The sequence below is a fragment of the Cajanus cajan genome, chromosome 10 (genome assembly GCF_000230855.2).
Source record: "Cajanus cajan strain Asha chromosome 10, NIPB_CcT2T_4, whole genome shotgun sequence".
In the NCBI taxonomy this organism is placed as follows: domain Eukaryota; kingdom Viridiplantae; phylum Streptophyta; class Magnoliopsida; order Fabales; family Fabaceae; genus Cajanus; species Cajanus cajan.
Window position 1 is genome coordinate 25,703,413 of NC_138526.1, and position 21,296 is coordinate 25,724,708.

The window sequence follows — 21,296 nt, forward strand, 5'->3', positions numbered from 1 at the left end:
GCTTACAAAAATAAGTATGAGTAATTAACTTCATAATATTTCCCACTATCTTTCATGGGTAAATAAAATGTGTAAAAGACTGACTCTTCAATCAATTTGCTAAAGAGTAGAAAAAGTTATCCCAACTTTTTATCCATTGTCATGTTAACAAGATCTTTTCTAACATTTGATATACATTTGTATCAACCATAATAAATACATAGTTATTTTTGTTTTTCCATATTACCCTAATAATAGCATGCCATATAAATTGTTTTTGAGTTGAAATAACTTTATGTAGTTGTGCATTAAATAAAAATTTTATACTGAATTTTACTACTAATTTATTTTTATAAAAAACATCTAAATATAAATCACATCAATTTAAAAAAAAAAAAAAAAAAAAAAACTGAATGTTGTAATGGTTACAGACTTAGAGCCATCATCAATGTAGGCAACATATAATTACACCTTGTAAAGGTTGTGTCATAAATGCTCTACACACTAATTAACGTGAAATCAACAACAATGGTTACCACAAGGACCAGGATTCCCTCTTCATGGTAAAGTCAATATCTCATCGATCGAAAATTCGTTAATCCTCCCCAATAACTAAAATTTAAATTTAAAAAGGTGCATAACATATTAACCGCGTCGGTGACTCTGACAATGACCAAATGCCCCTTGGGGCTGGGGAGGGGAATAGCAACAATTACAATTTTAAGGAAAAAAAAAAAAACACACAATGTTTACATACTAACTTTTATCCTTGGATTGTCTGAGAAGGAAAATAAGATGAAAAAAGAAAATCTAAAAATTTGCATTGAGAAAAATGAAGGATAAAAAAAAAAGGTTTTTCTTTTGTTTCTAAATCAAATTTTCCCTCTTTTTTATTTTTCTTTTTTCTTTTTACTGAATAAAAGTACATTAGTAGTATTCTTATTTTTTTGTTCACTCTATTTTCTTTCCTTGTCCAAGACGCTCTTCACGTTGCAAGTGATGTTTGATAAGGAATTTGGTTCTCGCCGTCAAAGAAAGAATGCAACAAGAATCTCCACCTTTAATTTTTTTTTTTCGTACACTAAAAGGTTAATAAAATATAAAAATCAATAATTTAAAAACTACTGGATTATAAATACAGAACAGCAGGAATCCTGTACGATAACATTATAACAACTCGTGGAACCAATTCAAATTTAGAGTAACGATCTACTTTACTAGGATAGAATTTGGTGGCAGAATATAAACGTGTAGGTGAGTGTGATTTCCTCTAAATTTATTATGAATCCCAACAATAGATTTAATAAATATTTGTCAGAATCCGTATTCACTAATTAAAAATATTATACTAAAAAACCCATACAAAATTGGCCCATAAAATAAAAGACAAATTCCAGATAATTTGTAATCGTGAGAATGAATTATTTGGGATGCCTACACCCACATGAAATCGCTCATTATTTGGGATGCCTAATGGTAGTAATGGGACTCTTCAAGTTTTCTCCTACTCCTTATCTCTTGTATTATATCCTAACACGAGTTCATTTCTCAACTTAAATGAAATGAATATTACCAAAAACTACTTTTAACATCCTAAATAATCCAAAGTCAAATAAAATCCAATTTACAAACTCTAATCTAAATAGAGACCAGAAAATTTTTAGTAGTAGCCCAGTAGGAACAAATGTCTCCAAATATTCTTAGCACCTGAAAATGCAAAGGTTATAACAGTTCCTCGATTTTAGCCCTTTATGATCAATTAGGAGAAAAGCGATGCTCGGTGTCTCTTTATATTTTTAAAAATAAATTAAACTAAATTTAAGAAAAAATAAATCATGAAATGGGTAATTACTTCAAGAGGATAAGTGGCTTGAGTCAAAAAAGACATTGGGAGATGAATGATTTAAACTTCTGAGTAAAATAAAAAAGGATAAAAAACATTATATAAAAATGGAAACCATGGTTAGTAAAAAGGTGTCCCTTTAATATAAGGGTGTAGGTAACTGGTAGTAACATAATACGTGTAAAAATGTCTCTTCCACGTCATCACATCACACTCCTCTAATGCAACTCTAGATTCTTGGTTGTTATTTGCACAAAGGATGTGATATTACAATAAAAAAACTCAGATATTCATATCAAGTTGTAAAGCCAACCATATACCAGGCAAAATTGAATTACTTAACCATGACAGTTGAAGAAACAAAAAGAAAATATAGAAGCTGCTTTTGGTGAGATACTATCACTACTACTATACCACTACAAATCAACAGAATGGGCAAAGCTATTCGCTTAAGTGGGGAACAAAACCTGATAACTTCATGTGACTGGTTGGAGAAATTGTTTGAAGGACTGTACACTGGCAGCATGAGGAAGGCTGGATATGTTGGCTGTAACTTCCTTAAATTTCTCTGCCAGAAATGACACATCAAGATTTGAACATCTTAACAAAGTTTCAAATGATGTGATTCTGACAGTGAAGTGTGAACTCTCTTCCTACGAGCAGCCAAGCTTTGTAGGCTAGGGATGCAGAGAGACGATTTACCCTTTGGAATAAATCGTTGAATATTGAAAAACTCTATTCAAAATCGTATCATAGCTCACTCTTTTACAACCTCCTTCAGAAAAATTATATCATCACGTGGATGTGCTTCTACCACCTTAACTATTACTTCATCCCCTATCTGCGTTCCAACAGAGATCCAGGCAGAAGCTTGAAACCCAACCTGCAAACCAAAATCACATTATGAATTCAAAATAATAAAATATCACAATTTACAACTTTTGACCACATTAAACATGGGGCAAGACACTAATAAAAGCAGCACCTCTGATGACTAAACATAGCCATTTAAGACAAGAGACTGAAAAGAAGGTTGAGAAATATTATAATACCAATTTTAATATCTGTATTATTTAAGAACCATTTTTCCACGGAAAATATTTTTATCAAACTATAGAAATTACCTTCAAACAAAACAACCTTGAGAAAATTGTGCACTGGCATAAATAATGATTCTAAGAACAGCCAAATTTAATACAGTTATTTTTTTATTAATCATTATGTTGTATTCCTAAAATCATTATGTTGTATTCTTCCCAGTATAATGTGATCACTAAAGTAGCCTCCCTATAATCATTATGCTGTATTCCCCCCAGATTAATAACATGATTGACATTACATTTCACCTCTGGTCTCAAAAGGTAAAGGCATCCCTAACTAACCACAGATGCAGCTGTTTTTAGGCATCTAGGCCATCTTGGATGTTTTATACATTGAGATTTCGTACTGGGACAATCATGGAATGCCAAACAGATTATATAACAGGAACCATCAGTTGCCTAGTCCTTACCTCAACCAACAATAGAGCTGCAATTCGATCCTTCATAAATTTAAGGACCAATGCACGATATGTTCTCTCTTTAGGTTGTCTTCGTAAGTATTCCAAAATCCAATACCGAAGACTAATGCTGCCGAGTTTCCTCACTGTTCTAACATTCTCATTTACAACAGCTGCAATCCCTTCAAGCTTACCAGCAGTAAAGGGTAGAGGCTCGCCTCTAAGGAATGCCTTTACCTAAATAAAACATTCCAGAAATAACCAAAACAGAGACAGAAAAATGTCTTAGAAGAAAATGCCAAGATATTGTAGTATTTATAGATACCAATTATACTTTACAGAAACACTTTTTAAAGGGGGTTAGAAAGCAAAACCCACAAATAACTATATTCAGTAACTTGCAAATCCATACATATAAACTAAAACATGAATTGTTAAAATCACATCTTGGCATTCTTTGCATGAATAAACCCAATTAATATTTATACTACATGCATATATATATGTCACACCGCATTTATTTTCCCATCTATAAATGACTCGTTTAAGGAAGCCCAAAATTGGGTATCACTGAATAGTTAATTCAAAAAAGGAAAATAAATGAGAAAAAAGTTACAAGTGCTATGATTATGACTATGGAATGGAGGCACCCTCATACGGAGTAGAAAGATCAAAAGAAAAGAAACGAAGTACAATACAGGGAAGGGAAAGAATCCTCAAAAAAGGAGAGAAGCAAAATATAAGAAAACAGAAACAAAGATAACAAAAAATGCACCCGAAAGAAGTCATAATCATCTCAAAACACTACAGGTAAATAGGCATCCTTAAATATGACATGGGCATTTGACTAACCAAATACATCCATAACTCTTAGAAAACTTGCACACTGACAAAAAGAAAATTAGCTTCCTTGATTTCACATGCAGTATTTTTATTAATCCAGAAAGGACTTTAGATGTAATCATTACCTAATTAGTATATTAGGTCCCTTAAAAGAAGTTTATACTTCGGTGAAATCTTGTGTAAATATCTATATTCTTCCAAACACAGGTAGAAAATCCAATGGCTACAGTGTTGCACAGTCTGCATCCTGTCCCTCGGTGAAGGGAACATGTATCATGATATATTTTCATTTAGTTTCATTTTCCTGATTCTTGCTGATTTTAAAAAATAAAAATTTCAAGGCAAGCACCAAGAAGCATCGAGGTCTGCAGTCTATTATACAGTGAATTATAAAATTGAAAGCAACTTACCTGATAATGAGCAAGAAGATCCAAATATCTACGGATGGGAGATGTAAACTGAACGTAGCCAGGAATCCCCAAAACACCATGGCGTGCAGGCTTCCTGAAATCAATTTCCGCAGCACGCATTATTCTTACCAGTGCAAAGCTCCTAACGGGTCCTTCTGGAAGATGGGAAAATTCAGAAACATTCATATCTGATTGGGGCTGTCCCCTGTATGGTAAAGGAATGTCATTCCGAGACCCGAATGTGGCAATAGCTTCACAACATAGTATCATCATCCCAGAGACTAATCGCATAGCAGGGTCTGCCTGGTTTTCCACATAAAGCTTTATCGATGGCTCTGGATCCTCTGGATTGGACACTTTAAAGCGGGTATCTAATGTTGCTGTCTCAATTGCACCCTGAACAAATGCAGGGAAAGGAAATGTTTACATATTAGAGGCTATAAATTCCCAATAATTTGTTTAATATATATATATATATATATATATATAGGTAATTCCACATCTTTATCAATTCACAAGAATGTGTTTCAATCACTATGCCAAATTATCCATCCTAGCATTAAGATAAACCTATTATCGAATTAAAATCAATATAGACTACACCATAAAGACAGGTAAAATATGACATCCATCTAAGTTTGATATAATTTTATAATGTTTGTGGATGCTTTGTTAAATAACAAAATATAAAACACTAAAGCAAGTTTGCATCACTTATCAGAGAGCAATGAACTTTTAAATTATGTGAGATGGAGCAAAGCTCCAGAACAAACAACAAAAACCGCTGTCGGACAATTTAACACTAGGTTCCATGGGATACACCAAAGATCCTGGACAAAATATAAATATTGTTGGATAATTTAACTAACAGATCTCAGGTTATGTTTTATTTAGGCAGTTTAGAAAACTGCAAAGTCATAACTCATGCATCATTGATGATGTTATGTGGAAAACCTTCCTCAAATATACGATGTGATTTTTCAAATATAGCACAATATGTGACATAAGATGTGACCCGGGCATTAGGTTTTATTAGAAGTTAGAAAGAAAAAACCAAAATACCTTGAAAAAATTTTATACCTGACTCAAAAGAACAAACTAAAACCTACCTGCTAACGGCGCCAATTTGATCGAAGGTTTGCAGCCTCAGATAAAATTCTAAGTTCACCCTCCTCCTGAAGGTTCAAATGGAGTAGTTCAGATGCACTCTCATATGTCAGCATGTATGTTGGTTTAATCACTGAGTTAAACACTGAATATTCTGCAATGCTGTTACACCCACACAGGACATCAGTTACAGAAGGACAGAAAAACTCATTGATAGAAAAAGCACGGGTTGAATAGGAAATTAACAATCCAGGACATGAGAACAAAGTTAAAAAAACATCAAGACTTAAGCTGTTAGGTGAGCATAGTTTACTGGTTTTGTATCTTTAACATAGCCCTAATGCAAGAGCCTTTAGGCTTGAAACATGAACAAAGTACATGTACATATACCTAGTAGGCCAGTACTGGAATTCAACTTAGCTATGAAAAATAAGCGTTGAGGAACAAATTCAATTTTACAATGGGTTATCCATCATAGCACATTCACATAAATTAAACAAAAAGAACAAAAAATAGAGGTTTTGCTAGTCATTCGTGTTCTGACCATCCCCTGCCCTATTATATGCTTCAACAACATCCTTACTCCTCTAACTCAACAAATATAGAGCTCTATTGTTACCTCCAAGAACTCCTAGCCCCATTTCATACTTCAGGACACCTCCTAACAGATTATCTCACTTCCTACAATGTGATGTTCTACTAGTAAATCAGGTGAATTTCTACCACACAAAGCAACCAGTGCATTTAAATTTACCTGCCATCATTATGCAGCACAACTGATACAGTAACAGCATTACAAAGCTCTCCTTGTCTCAAACTCATGCCCCCCATGGCAAGATTTTCTGGAAACATAGAATACGTTGCAGTGGGCAAGAAAACAGAAGTTCCTCTTCTCATAGCCTCCCTGCATGTCATGAAGTACATTATAGAGGAACACAACCAAATATTCAATTAAATATCTCTTTGAATCTCAGCCAGATACCTGTCCACAATACTTCCAGGTTGAACATATCTAGTTGGGTCTGCGACATGTATCCACACTTTAATCCGGCCATCTTGCAACTTTGTTGCACTCTAAGCATCATCAAGCTACATATTATAGATCATCAGTTAATAAAATAATAGGCTTCCTAAAATAAATGGAATAACACTTGAAAGAATCTCAAGCAAATCAAAAATAAAAAGGTTTGATGGTTCACCTCATCAGCCTCATCAACATCAATGGCATAGACCTTTAAAACAGTAAGATTCTTCCTATCAATCTGAACATAGTAAAACACAAAATGATTATCTAACAACAAAAATATTAAGATGTGATAAAGTAATTATTAGAATAATTACAGAAGAAAGTAGAACAAGATGTAAGAAAAGTTTAAGAGTCCAGCCTCAACAGCAATTTAAAACAACCACAATGACTGTACAGTCCAAGTATTAAGCTGAGAATTTGGTTAATCCATCCTTCTACAGGAGTTAGGTACATAAACATCATGAAAGCAAACAAGATATTGGGAAATAAGAAATCTAGATATTACCATGTTTTTATCACAACTATTAATTGACTTATTCCTAAATCCTAGGTATGATTGATGTCTTAATAAGAATCTTCGGAGAACCTCACCACAAAAGCTAGTCATTTTAGTTGGAGAGTCCACGACCTTATAAATCCCACACTGGAATCCCTACCTTGCAGTTTAATGCTAACAATATCCTTTCCCAACCTTGTATGTAACTGACATGTAAAGATATTGATACCATGCAACTGTTATAAATTTTAAATAGCATATTAAAAATAAACAATTAATGACTACCCCTTTGTCCCTATATGTAAGACATTTTTTTAGATTTGTTTGTCCCTTTTTATAAGACATTTTTCAAATTATTTTTTGACTAAAATATCCTTAATTAATTTACAATAAATGTTAGGCTTAATTATACTTTTAGTCCCTAATGTTTCACAATCTCAATAATTTTCCCCAATTTATTTTTTTTTGCAAAATTTTCACCCCAATTTACAAATTATCATGAACTTTGACCTCAATTAGAAATATTGACATAATTAAGACAATTTTGTAGCAGTCTTTCCTATAAACCATCACAATTAAGACAATTTTGTGACAGTTTTCCTTTAAACAACAAAATTTTACGTGAGAGCAAAATTTGCAAATTTTTTGTAAATTGAGGAGCAAAATTTGCAAAAAAAAAAAAATATATATATATATATATAGGGGGCAAAATTTGCATGATTGTGAAAGTTTGGGTGCAAAAAGAGCAATTAAGAATATAACTTGCATACATTAATTAATTAGGTAAAAAGTAATTAAGTGAAAAGAGTGAGATGATAAGTCCCAATAATTTTAAGGATAATTTTGGAAAAATAATATAAATTGTTAACAAATTTAAGGCTACTAAGTACTAACTATACTAATAAATTTTCTTAATTACTGTAAATTAGTTAAAAGTGACTTACATTTAGGACAGGGGGAGTAATAGTTAACAAAAGTTTAAAAAAAAAAACTTTATACTGCCTTAACAATATATGACAGCATAAACCCTCATCAATGATCTAAAAATCTCAGTATGCATCACCTTTATACTTTGTAGTATTTGGTTTTGAAGAATGGGAAGTATTAATAATAATGTCAAATAATTTCGTCATATTATTTCCATGTAACTAAAAATATTAGTATAATGAATTCAGCAAAGATAACATATATATGATTACAATCATATTTGAGCAATGTTGTCAGGCAAATGAAACCCACCTCATCTGGATCAGATGAGTCCAATAAAAGACTTTGAGCAGCCGATATGATTTCTTCTGAATGATAAGTGGGAATTCCCAACTTCAACAGATCAAGATTGATATGTACATGAAATATCCGATATCTATCAAAAGTTTAACAGCTGAAGATGCTACTTTTGCCAGACCCATTTCCTTAAGTTTCTGCCAGTAAAGAGAAGATAAATTTATTAAAAGAACAAGAAAGTCAACGGTGACTTGTGACATAAACAATAAACAACTTTCTAGAGATGCATTATTATTCAATGATTTTATACTAAACTTCCAAGCAAAGAGACAGCTGAATCCACTTAAGATCATCCTTTCTCATTGTTAGGAAGTGGTACATTAGTACTAGACTTGTATTTGATACAATTCATAATCATACAAATATATATACAAGGAATCTAATTAAAATAAGTTTGAGAATCTCGTGCAAAGATTCTCCGCTCCCCTATTTCCTTATCTCTTCATATTATTTATATACCTGAAAAAAAATACCAATTGCTACAATGTTACATGCCTACATAACAATTGAGGGAAAAAATTACCATCCCAGCTGTTTTCCTTTGTTCGTCATTTTTACATGTATCAATAGCATATGCTTCAAGTGACTCGATTCTGTTCCAAATTTTCTCATCAATTGTCCATGAAGATTTTGAGGTTTATCTTGTGAAGACATTGACTTTGCAGAGGTCAGTAATTCAATAAACTCCTTTAGTTCTTTCTCAGAGGCCTCCTTTGCAAGCTTCCTACGAATGAGCTCCTCAACCTTCCTTTTCAAAAATAATTTTTTAGACATTTATTTCAGTTCATCTGAAAGCAACTAGTAAATCAAACCACAAGAATAAACATTCTAAAAAGTTATCACACTTTCATGGCTATGTGATGAGAACTATGATCCAAGTTAGTTCCCTTAATGGATTGGAGCTAGTTAATTTTTAAGAGTATATGTGATAGAAAATAACTGGTTTTTTAATAGCAAATCTATTAGAAAGCGGTTCTGTATTAGAAACTGCATGATGACAGTCATGCATAGAAAGTAACTGCTGGCAGTTATGTATTAGATTTAGGAGTAAATAAATATCTGGTAGCAAATCTATTAGAATTTAGAAAGCAGTTTTGTATTAGAAAATGCTTGGTGGCAGTGAGTATATATCTCATAGTAGGTTGTGTAATTAGGGGGGATAATTATTTTTTACAATTTGTGGACAAAGAATTTATTTGGCTGTTTTAGTTGTATAATATTAATATATTAATTTTTTTAAAATGTTTTTATTTTAAAAACATTTTTTTTTTAATTTATATATGGGTATTGTCATTTGTCAAACTGTTACTATATTATTGTGATTTGTTATTTTCTTTATTATATGAAGTATTATGTTTCATACATATATATTACTATAAGATTTTTAATATTATTTGTATATTAAGTAAACTCTTATGAGTTTACAAGTCAAGTTTATGGAAGCTCTACAAACTCAAGTTTCACAACCTTAGTTCTAAGATGAACCAGTCTTTTAGAGTAAAAAACCAGTCATCATAACAGTTCTCAGTCACATTGGTCGAACTGACCGGTTTAGTCCAAATTTTAAAACAACGCATAATAGTAATTATCTAGTGTGGCTAGGTACTGGTTTAAACTATTATTATGTGTTTATGTGATCCCAGCTTACAAGTAATATATAACAAGTAAAAGCAAAACACCTAAACATGTAGCACGTTTATATGTTAGGAAAATACTCCAAAGAGGAGCTACATAACTTGAGTAATTGAAAATCCATAATTTTTATAGCTACTCAACACGTGAAAGTAATACATCTACCTGCCCACTTGGTCGAGCACCATAAATGGAGCGGCATCCTTTAGTCTCCAGTACAGTAAAGTATACTTCATCTTTTGATAGCAAGAGATGAGCAGAATAGCTCTCAAGGGGCTCAGCACTGCCAAAAATTATCTGCAGAACAAGCAACTCATTTAAGGACAAAGAAAGCATGCATTGACATCTAGTCAAGAAAGCATATTACCTCAGCCAACTCTTCAACTGTCACAGACTTATTCTTCTCGAGGAGCTCAATCCAAGCAAATTCAAGTAGTGATGGGTCCTGTATCATATCATCCAGAATTTATTTATTGACATATGAACAAGTTTTAAATTTGGTTTATTTGTTACCATCTCCATTGTGGAACACTGGAACTGACCATGTTATCCTGAGCCTTCTGAGCAAAATCTGCAATATCTGCTTGGTCAAAATTGTCAACACCAGGAACAATATATGTCACTTGTTGCAGTTTGATGGAAGAAGTGACATCATTCTTCAGCCCAACAAAAACAAGGAAGAGTTAGACTACACAAAATCCAGCAATATTTAGCATTTATAAAAATGCAAGAAGTTCCAACACCTAGCAACCTATTAAACATGCCGCATTATGTTGTTTCTACTAGAACCTGATCAGAAACCATCCAGTTCTTCTTGCCATCAGGTCTCTGAGCTACTGCTAGCAATACTCTATCAGAATCCTTCTTGAATTCCAAAAGCAACCCTTTTTGCAATGAACGATTCACAAGTCTATCTTCAACAAGCTCTTCATTCAACGATCCCATGCTGCTAAATCAATAAAATAAAAATTAATAACTGGACTACTGAAGCAATGGAAAAGCTAGGAAATACCAGAACAAGCTTTACACAAAAATTTACAAGCACATGACTGTAGGAAAGGTGATTGTAGAAAATAGTTTTACAGGTTACTAGCACATGACTGAACCACATAACTAAACCTTTTCATAGCAGTTGTTTCAAACATGACTGTAGGAAAGGCGATTGTAGAAAATAGTTTTACAGGTTACTAGAAAGTTTGAAAGCACAAGATCTCACATTCTCACTAACATTTATCCTGGAAACAGAACAAAAACCTAAGTAGCAAAATAACATGAAAAAAGAACATTTTTCAATTTGGACATAACTAAAAAGTCAGCACAATTAAAAGAAAGCATCAGAAACCAAGTGAAGGTATTCAATATTAATTACACATTGGTTCTTGGTTGAGAAAAACATTTCTTCTTACTTTTGAATGACTAACTCATAACTTTTTTGTTCGTTAGATTATTTGTGATGAGTTAATGGACATGAGGAAGAGAAAGCAGGCACTTGAGACCAAAATTAAACATGTTGATAAACAAATAGAGGTCATAAATGAAGAAATATGGTCATTTCAGAAGCACTTGAAACATAGGAACTTCAGAAAGGATGCATCTCTTTTTATGCTTCAGAAGATGACAGATAAAGAATATTGGATTCACAAATATGGCAACTTGGCAGGGCCGTGTAACATGCAAGGCCATATAGACACTTGCCTAACTTCCTTAAATTTCTCTGCCAGAAATGACACATCAGGATTTGAACATCTTAACAAAGTTTCAAATGATGTGATTCTGACAGTGAAGTGTGAACTCTCTTCGTACAAGCAGCCAAGCTTTGAAGGCTAGGGATGCAGAGAGATGATTTACCCTTTGGAATAAATCGTTGAATATTGAAAAACTCTATTCAAAATCGTACCTTAGCTCACTCTTTTACTACCTCCTTCAGAAAAATTATATCATCACGTGGATGTGCTTCTACCACCTTACCTATTACTTCATCCCCTATCTGCGTTCCAACAGAGATCCAGGCAGAAGCTTGAAACCCAACCTGCAAACCAAAATCACATTATGAATTCAAAATAATAAGATATCACAATTTACAACTTTTGACCACATTAAACATGGGGCAAGACACTAATAAAAGCAACACCTCTGATGACTAAACATAGCCATTTAAGACAAGAGACTGACAAGAAGGTTGAGAAATATTATAATACCAATTTTAATATCTGTATTACTTGGATTATGAGTTATCTATCAGTTCTTTCTAACTTCTAAGAATCATTTTTCCACGGAAAATATTTTTATCAAACTATAGAAATTACCTTCAAACAAAACAACCTTGAGAAAATTGTGCACTGGCATAAATAATGATTCTAAGAACAGCCAAAATTTAATAAAGTTATTTTTTTTTTTTATTAATCATTATGTTGTATTCCTAAAATCATTATGTTGTATTCTTCCCAGTATAATTTGATCACTAAAGTGGCCTCCCTATAATCATTATGTTGTATTCCCCCCAGATTAATAACATGATCGACATTACATTTCACCTCTGGTCTGAAAAGGTAAAGGCATCCCTAACTAACCACAGATGCAGCTGTTTTTAGGCATCTAGGTCATCTTGGATGTTTTATACATCGAGATTTCGTACTGGGACAATCATGGAATGCCAAACAGATTATATAACAGGAACCATCAGTTTCCTAGTCCTTACCTCAACCAACAATAGTGCTGCAATTCGATCCTTCATAAATTTAAGGACCAATGCACGATATGTTCTCTCTTTAGGTTGTCTTCGTAATATTCTAAAATCCAATACCGAAGACTAATGCTGCTGAGTTTCCTCACTGTTCTAACATTCTCATTTACAACAGCTGCAATCCCTTCAAGCTTACCAGCAGTAAAGAGTAGAGGCTCGCCTCTAAGGAATGCCTTTACCTAAATAAAACATTCCAAAAATAACCAAAACAGAGACAGAAAAATGTCTTAGAAGAAAATGCCATGATATTGTAGTATTTATAGATACCAATTATACTTTATAGAAACACTTTTAAAAGGGGGTTAGAAAGCAAAACCCACAAATAAAACATTACTTCAGTAACATGCAAATCCAAACATATAAACTAAAACATGAATTGTTAAAATCACATCTTCTTGGCATTCTTTGCATGAAAAACCCAATTAATATTTATACTACATGCATATATATATGCCACGATGCATTTATTTTCCCATCTATAAGTGACTCGTTCACGATGCAGTCTAAAATCAATTACAAGAATGTGTGCTGCCGAGAATCCTTTTGTGTGGATTAAGCACCAACTGGAGCGTATGATCTTTTCAACTTTCCATTTACAAGAATATCGTATGTAGTGTCATCAGGCACAAGACCTTTGTCAAGCATCTCGTCATGCAGTCTAAAAGCCTCCTGCAGATTCCCCTCCTTAAAATGTCCAGCAATTAAAGTGTTATAAAGAAGAACAGAAGGAGTTATATTATTCCCATCCATTTCCTTTAGAATCTTGCCCGCATTTTCTAGTTGTCCATTGTTACAGAGTCCATTTATCAAAACAGTGTACATGAACATATCAAGCACAATACCCCTGGAAAGCATATCTGAGTAAAGATCTATGGCAAAATTTAATTTCCCCTCTTTTAGAAATCCACCAATCAGTGAGGTATATATTTGCAAGTCAAGTGGAATCTTATTATTTATCATCTCCTTGTACAAGTTGAGTGCTGCTTCCATATTATTCAAATTTCGGAAGCCACTAATCATGCTGTTATAAACAATTGTGTTTGGAGTCAAACCAATCTCCAAAAGTTCACAGAATAATTTGCCTGCATTTTCCATGTCTTGCATTTTGCAGAAACCATCAATGAGAGCACTATATGCAGTAATATCCAGTTCCAAACCCTTTTTTTCATATCATCATGCATTTTCAAAGCAAGATCAATCTTATTACTTTTGCAAAATCCATTAACCAAACAAGTATAGGTGACGACATTTGGTGAAATTCCACTTTCGCACATCTCTCTATATGCAGACTCTGCAGAATCAACTGCATCTTCCTTGACAAATCCATCTATGATGCTATTATAAGTCATAGATGTGGGAGTAAAACCCTGCTTCATAAAAGTGTTCAACTTATCCTTTGTCTCAGACACCCGGCCATTTTTAGACAATCCATTTATAATGGTGTTAAATGTGTAGTCTGTAGGCACTATATCTGCAGCCACCATTTGATCAAACACACCAAATGCGTGCTCACAATCACCCTTTTTAAAAAATCCATCCATCAAAATAGTGTATGTAATGACGTTCGGTTTTAAACCACCTTTAATAATACCATTCATGACATTTTGTGCATCTTCCATGCAACCCCGTTTGCAGTGACCAAGTATCATGTGGTTGTAAGAAACTAGCGAAGGTGTAATACCCTTACCAATCATGTTGTCCCACAAATTACAAGCCTCACTAACCTTGCCCAATTCACAGAGCCACAATAAAAGGATGTTATATGTAACAACACTAGCAATTCCATTTTCAACTGCCTCATCAAGCAATACAAATGCATTTTCTAGCAAATTCTGTTTCCGGAATCCTTTCAACAGAAAATTTACAATAAACACAGTTGGCTGAAGGCCCATGAGTTTCATTCTAGTGTAAAGCTCATTCGCTTTCTCCACATTCCCAATCTTAGAGCACCGTTCTATCAAAACCGAGAAAATAGCCACATTGGGAGCAACACCAGCCTCAACAACCTCATCAAACAACCGCAACGCACTACTCACATCCCCTTGCATACAATACCCTTCAACCAACCTCGCTGCAACAAATACATTCATTGGCACACCACCAGTCACCATCTCATCCTTGAGCTTCAATGCCTCTGCGAAATTCCCCTGCCTAACACAAACACCAATCACAGCTTCATATCTACCCTTAGACGGCACCCACCCGAACTCCCTCATCTCCTTCAACAGCTCGCACGCCAAACTCACCTTCAACCCCTTACAAACAGCCTGGATAGCAATACTATACGCCGCCGCATTAAGCTTCATCCCTCTACCCACAGCCACCCCAAAATACCTCTCAGCCTCCTTAAACCTCCCTCCCTTCAAACACGCACGCATTAAAACATGTACAGTATAGTGATCGCCATGAATTCCTCTCTCAACCATTTCATCATACACACGGCATGCATCATCCACCATGTTTCTCTTAACCATTGCGGTCAAAAGAATGTTCACAATAGGAACCCAGGGGAGCACACTGTGCTCCAACATGGCTCTAAAACACTCAACAGCATCATAGACCTTATTAGCTCTAACATAACTATTCAACAGGTAATTGAAAATCCTAGAATCAGATTATTCAAAACCGTACCTTCCCGCACACTCCACTAACATTTCCACCAGAACCTTCGCAACAGGGGCTGAATCTCCAAAGACATAGCTATTGAGCAAATACTTGGCATCTCCGTGAGTGTTGGGGCACGAGGCAAGGATCTGAAGCAACAAGCATAAAACATCAGCGGTTTTCACGAACACTCGTTGTCTCTCTATGCCTTTGAAGAACCTCAACGCCGATGCGGGGTCCCCCTTGTGCCGCAAGAGGGTGTCCAAGACCTCATCTTGTGACGGAACGACCCAAGAGGGTTCGGGGGCGATTGTCTCGGGAAAATTGAAGCTTGAAGCGATTTTCCCGGGAAAATTGTCAAGGGCAGGGGTTGGTGGTGGTGGGTCGGTGGGAAGGACGAGGTTTGAGTAGCGTTGCGGGAAAGGGGGAAGAATCTTCGTGGGGATTGAGAAAAGGATGCTCCTCCTGGGAAACCTCGTTGGCATTGTTAGAGAGAATAGGGAAACAGAACAACAACAACAACAACACAAGGTGTGGTGAATTCAAACTTAGAAAAGAACCGATTCTTTCACCGTTTCCGTTAACTTCGGCTAACAATTCTTCCGCTGCTGCTTACTTGAGTAGTAGAGACGGCGCTATCTGAAACTCTATGATTTAATCCGAACGGAAACACGGTCCCAAATTTTAAAATATGAATATTTTATAATAAATTTATTATTAAATAATTATTTAATTTAATATTTTATAATTTAAATTACTTTTTAAAATTTCTAGAATATATTTCGGACAATTTACTCGGAGGATGAAGAATTTTTCTCATGATTTATGTATTCAAATGATTGTCGATGCATAATCTAAAGAACCAATAAGTAACATAACCTAATTAATTTAAGTTTTAACTCTTTTTTTTTTTTAATATGCTCTCAAGTTCAACTCAAAAGTTTGACACATATTTTCTTTTTCCACATGCAATTATTTTTATTTTATTTTATTTAAATAAAATATTTTAATTATATTATTAACTCAATCAATTAAATTAATTGAATAAGAAAATATAATTTTTTTATCAATATTTTATTTTATTTTATTTATAAAAAATGAGATGTTACATTCTTAATTATTAGAGTTTTTTTTTCTAATTTTCTCACCCCTAAATCTCCCATAAATAACTAATAACATGATATACAACATCAAATCAAGTAATAACATATATGAAAAAAAAATAAGTTATAAATTTATAAGTTGAACTTTTTAACTTGTGGTAATGGTATGAAAACATTATAAATTTGGGGTTGTTTTGAAATATTTTGTCTTTAGGATTGTCAATGCTAGATGTCACTAATCAATTTAACGACATCCATATCATGCCCTTTTTTGTTTATCTTAAAGTGACTCCAAAAATAAACATGTGACGTTGAGCTTCGTGTCGCTAAACCAATTATGAGATGACATGTCATGTAACAAGTTCCGGTGAAAATTTTTTTATTTGTCTCACAATAGTTTCTTGTAAGATATGTTAATTTTTTTCTCTTTCAAAAGTGACGCAAGAGCTCGTTGAGAGAATTCTTTTTATACATGTGCCGCTTTTGGTCATTTGCAACACATGTTTATTTTTTTTTTACAACACATGATACTTGGTCGCTGTAAACAGGGTTGCGTGGAAGATGCACAAAATGTCATGAATGGTATTATTAAAGGTGGTTTAAAATCGAATGTCATTACATACACATACACTATTTTGGTGGATGGATTTTTTAAAAAGGGTGATTGTGAGCACGCATTTGGTGTGTTTGATCAAATGGTGGCTGCAGATATAGTACCTGACTACACATTTAACACCATTATAAATGAATTGTCTAAAAATGGCTGGGTTTCTGAGACAAAGGATAAGTTGAACACTTTTATGAAGCAGGGTTTTACTCCCACATCCATTGATGGATCTACGTTGAGAGTAGTGGGGCACTTGCCCACTACTATTTCACATGTACATATTTTTTATTTTAAAAATAATATATTTTAAAAAATAAATATTATATTTTAATAAAAATAAATATGTATGTTTAAATTATCATATGTATAAAATATAGATTTGGAGAAGGAATTTATTTATTTGATGTCTATCAAATTTTTAAAAAAGATTAATTTTCTTATGTGATAAAAAATATTCCTTAATAATGAATCAATTTTTTTAAAAGGTTTAATTATTATTATATATATATATGTTTTAATATTCACATATATAATATAATATATTAAAAAATTTAATTTTTGATAAAATAAAATTTTTAATATGCGTATTTACCTTTTGTATTTTCTATTTATTGTATATGTTGATTAAAAAAATCAAAATAAGAAAAATCGAAACACGTAGTATTTTCTATTTATTGTATATGCTCCATTTATAATTGTTATTATAAAATATATATTAAAATAAATTATCATCTAAAAAAATATATATTAAATATTAAAAACATGTTTATATCATAAATAAATTAAACTTTATTTTTATAAAATTTAACATATTTATTTTATATTTTTAATAGTGTTAAATTATTATAAAGTAGGTCTTAGAATTATAGTTCTAACTAAACATTTAAAAAATGTCTATGATAGATAATTAAGTCATACTTAGGATATATATTTGAAGAAAGTTAGGTTCAAACATATTAAATTATAATAAAATTTAGTCTAATCTAATTTATTTTCATCTTTACTTATACTTATGATCGTAAATATAAAAACTTGTAAAAAATAATTATGATATATATATATATATATATATATATATATTTATGCTTTTAAAAGTTATATATGTAAATTTTTAATACTATAAATATATGAATAAGTATTGCCCCCACTATTTAAAATTTATGGATCCGTCACTCCACATCTATGACTTATAATAGTACCATAGATGGATTTGTCAAGGAAGGTGCAGTTGATTCTGCAAAGTCTGGATATAGAGAGATGTGTGAAAGTGGAATTTCACCAAATGTCGTCACCTATACTTGTTTGGTTAATGGATTTTGCAAAAGTAATAAGATCGGTCTTGCTTTGAAAATGTATGATGATATGAAAAAGAAGGGTTTGGAACTGGATATTACTGCATATAGTGCTCTCATTGATGGTTTCTGCAAAATGCAAGACATGGAAAATGCAGGCAAATTATTCTGTGAACTTTTGGAGATTGGTTTGACTCCAAACACAATTGTTTATAACAGCATGATTAGTGGCTTCCAAAATTTGAATAATATGGAAGCATCCCTCAACTTGTACAAGGAGATGATAAATAATAAGATTCCATGTGACTTGCAAATATATACCTCACTGATTGGTGGACTTCTAAAAGAGGGGAAATTAAATTTTGCCATAGATCTTTACTCAGATATGCTTTCGAGGGGTATTGTGCCTGATATGTTCATGTACACTGTTTTGATAAATGGACTATGTAACAATGGACAACTAGAAAATGCGGGCAAGAATATTCTAAAGGAAATGGATGGGAATAATATAACTCCTTCTGTTCTTCTTTATAACACTTTAATTGTTGGACATTTTAAGGAGGGGAATCTGCAGGAGACTTTTAGACTGCATGACGAGATGCTTGACATAGGTCTTGTGCCTGATGACACTACATACAATATTCTTGTAAATGGAAAGTTGAAAACATCATACGCTCCTGTTGGTGCTTAATCCACACAAAAGGATTTTGGGCAGCACACATTCTACTAATGAGTTTTTTTGAAAACTGAGTCTTGCAGAAAGTATTGAATGGTTTGAAATTGGTCTCATCTTCCATTGTTTGTCCTAAGGATCTAGAAATATGGACAAAATTTCCTTTGCAATTTCATCATGATTTCTATTAAGGAAACTATAGTTCTTTCATATAATCGAAGTGACTTCCTTCGGTTAGACACTTTCTTTGGCCAAGAGCATAATAGTTCCAATAGCCAGATATCCTACAGAGCATTTAGCATTTTGCCATTTTGGTAATAGGAATTTCCAATTGCTGCAGGTGGGAAGACAGTTTGGTGCTTAATTTTAACTTTTTTACTGGACAAGGTTGAATAATTGTCAACTTGTTTCCTTCCCACTATTTAATTGTCCTGGCAATGGATAGGAGTTTTACTGCGATTTTGTAGTTTAGGATGGAATGCTATGATGTGTTCATGATCTATAATATTAGATCATTCTGTTTTAGCATCTCAATTTTTTTTTATGAGACCTTGAAGTTGGATACTTGAATAAAGCCTTTTTGTTTCTTTATAAAAAAATATAAGAGGGGTGGGGGAAAAGGCATTTATCCATCAATACCTGAATGGGCGTAACTTTGATCCTTTTTAATGCAATCCAAGCTGTTGTAAATGACCCATTGAGACTGTTAGTCGGAGAAATACTAATTACTTCTTCTGATATTTATTATGAGGAATAGTTTGATTTTTTTTATAAGGCATCTTATAATTTCTAGAAAGTATTAAATTATTTTTTTTGTTTGTCCTTATCAAAGAGTATGAGAATGAGAATGTGTTTTTTTTCTTGTTTCTTAAACTTTCTTCAATTGATATTTATCATTTTTTTGGTATTGATGTATAAGCTTTGATATGAGTAATATCTTCACTTTTTGCACGAAAATTTAATGCTAAGTAAGAAGAATAAAATTAGTAAATTATGATTTTGTTTTATAAATTTAATAAAATCAATTAACATAAATACTTATATTACTTGTTCTTACCGGAAATCTGTTGTAGAGCTGATCCGCCAGGTAAGATCGGTGAGCCTCCTTCACTGGTACACTGGTGCTTCAAGATGGGGGTGGTACCTGCAAAAGAGACTCTGATGCTAAAGTTAGGGTTTGTATGAGTATGTGTCTCGTATAAGTAATGCACGTACCTTAGTGTGATTTAGGGTTGTCTTGGGCCTTGGGCCTGAGATAAGATATAGCATGATTAGCTAATGGACCTCGTCCGGGGCGAGATCCTCGGGAATCAGTTGTGATTCACTTAAATGCCGAGCTGATGCCACGCGGTGCGCGTCCGAGGTTGGCTTGCGTTGTGGTGCCGAGCTCGGAGCTCGGCTTCGCAGTACGGATAATACACTAGCCCCCCGAGCTCCGAAGACCGTAGGTCGAGGAGTTAAGACCGAGCTCGCTGGGGGGAGGTGACCTTTCGCGTACGTTTGCTCGTTGTGGTGCCATGTGTCGTGACTGTTCATTTCCCGGAAACGTGCAAGTGGCGTGTTAAGGGAAATGACGATTATGTAATGATGGTCTTGCAATTAATTGTGTTGTTAGGTGTGCCCTTAGGTTGACACGTGGCATGACCGTTTTGAATTTTGGGAGAAAACTTTCTTTTCTCTCACTCGCGCCTCTTCACCTCTCACTTTACTCACTTTTCGCTCTTTCAGTTTCTTGCGCACGCTGTTTCTCTCGCTTTTCTGCTCATCTTCTGTCTCCACTTTCTCCGTTTTCGCCGTCGTTTCCAGTAATCCAGTCGTTGTTAGGGTTGTTTTTTGAGGGAGAGTACCAGGTACTTCCTTTCTACAGTCTTCTTTTTCCTTCTTCCCCAATCTTCTTCAAGTCTTTCTTGTTTTTTCCATGGCTGGGGGGAGTAGTGCCGGTTCTTCTGCGCCTTCTCGGGGCAAGGCGCGTGGTAAGGCGGTGGCTACCGGGAGAGCCGCTGCCGAGAAGAGGGATCCGCCTCCACCCCGGGGCCCGGAGCCAGGCGTCCCTGGCTACGACTGGGTCAAGCATGAGATGGCGGGGTCCAGAGCGTTTTTCGGTCCTTTCTTGAGGTTAACGGGATCCTTGTGACCCTTCTATTTCCCGGATGAT

General features: G+C 33.8%; 1 non-coding gene and 1 pseudogene across 2 annotated transcripts; both read right to left on the reverse strand.

Annotated features, from left to right (window-relative positions):
- Positions 1 to 2,041: 2,041 nt before the first annotated feature.
- On the reverse strand, positions 2,042 to 12,957 carry LOC109788629 (ribonuclease II, chloroplastic/mitochondrial-like; annotated as a pseudogene). Its single transcript, XR_014430364.1, has 15 exons — positions 12,818 to 12,957; positions 12,088 to 12,148; positions 10,909 to 11,068; positions 10,662 to 10,775; positions 10,487 to 10,564; positions 10,285 to 10,416; positions 9,011 to 9,231; positions 8,443 to 8,624; positions 6,880 to 6,942; positions 6,663 to 6,769; positions 6,435 to 6,584; positions 5,683 to 5,842; positions 4,574 to 4,969; positions 3,333 to 3,557; positions 2,042 to 2,705 (listed from the first exon to the last, which is right to left on the reverse strand). The product of XR_014430364.1 is annotated as a ribonuclease II, chloroplastic/mitochondrial-like (transcript).
- A 281-nt stretch (positions 12,958 to 13,238) lies between these two features.
- Positions 13,239 to 16,133, reverse strand: LOC109802585 (uncharacterized). The gene has a single exon (XR_014430363.1). It is a non-coding gene; the product is annotated as an uncharacterized LOC109802585 (transcript).
- Positions 16,134 to 21,296: the final 5,163 nt, after the last annotated feature.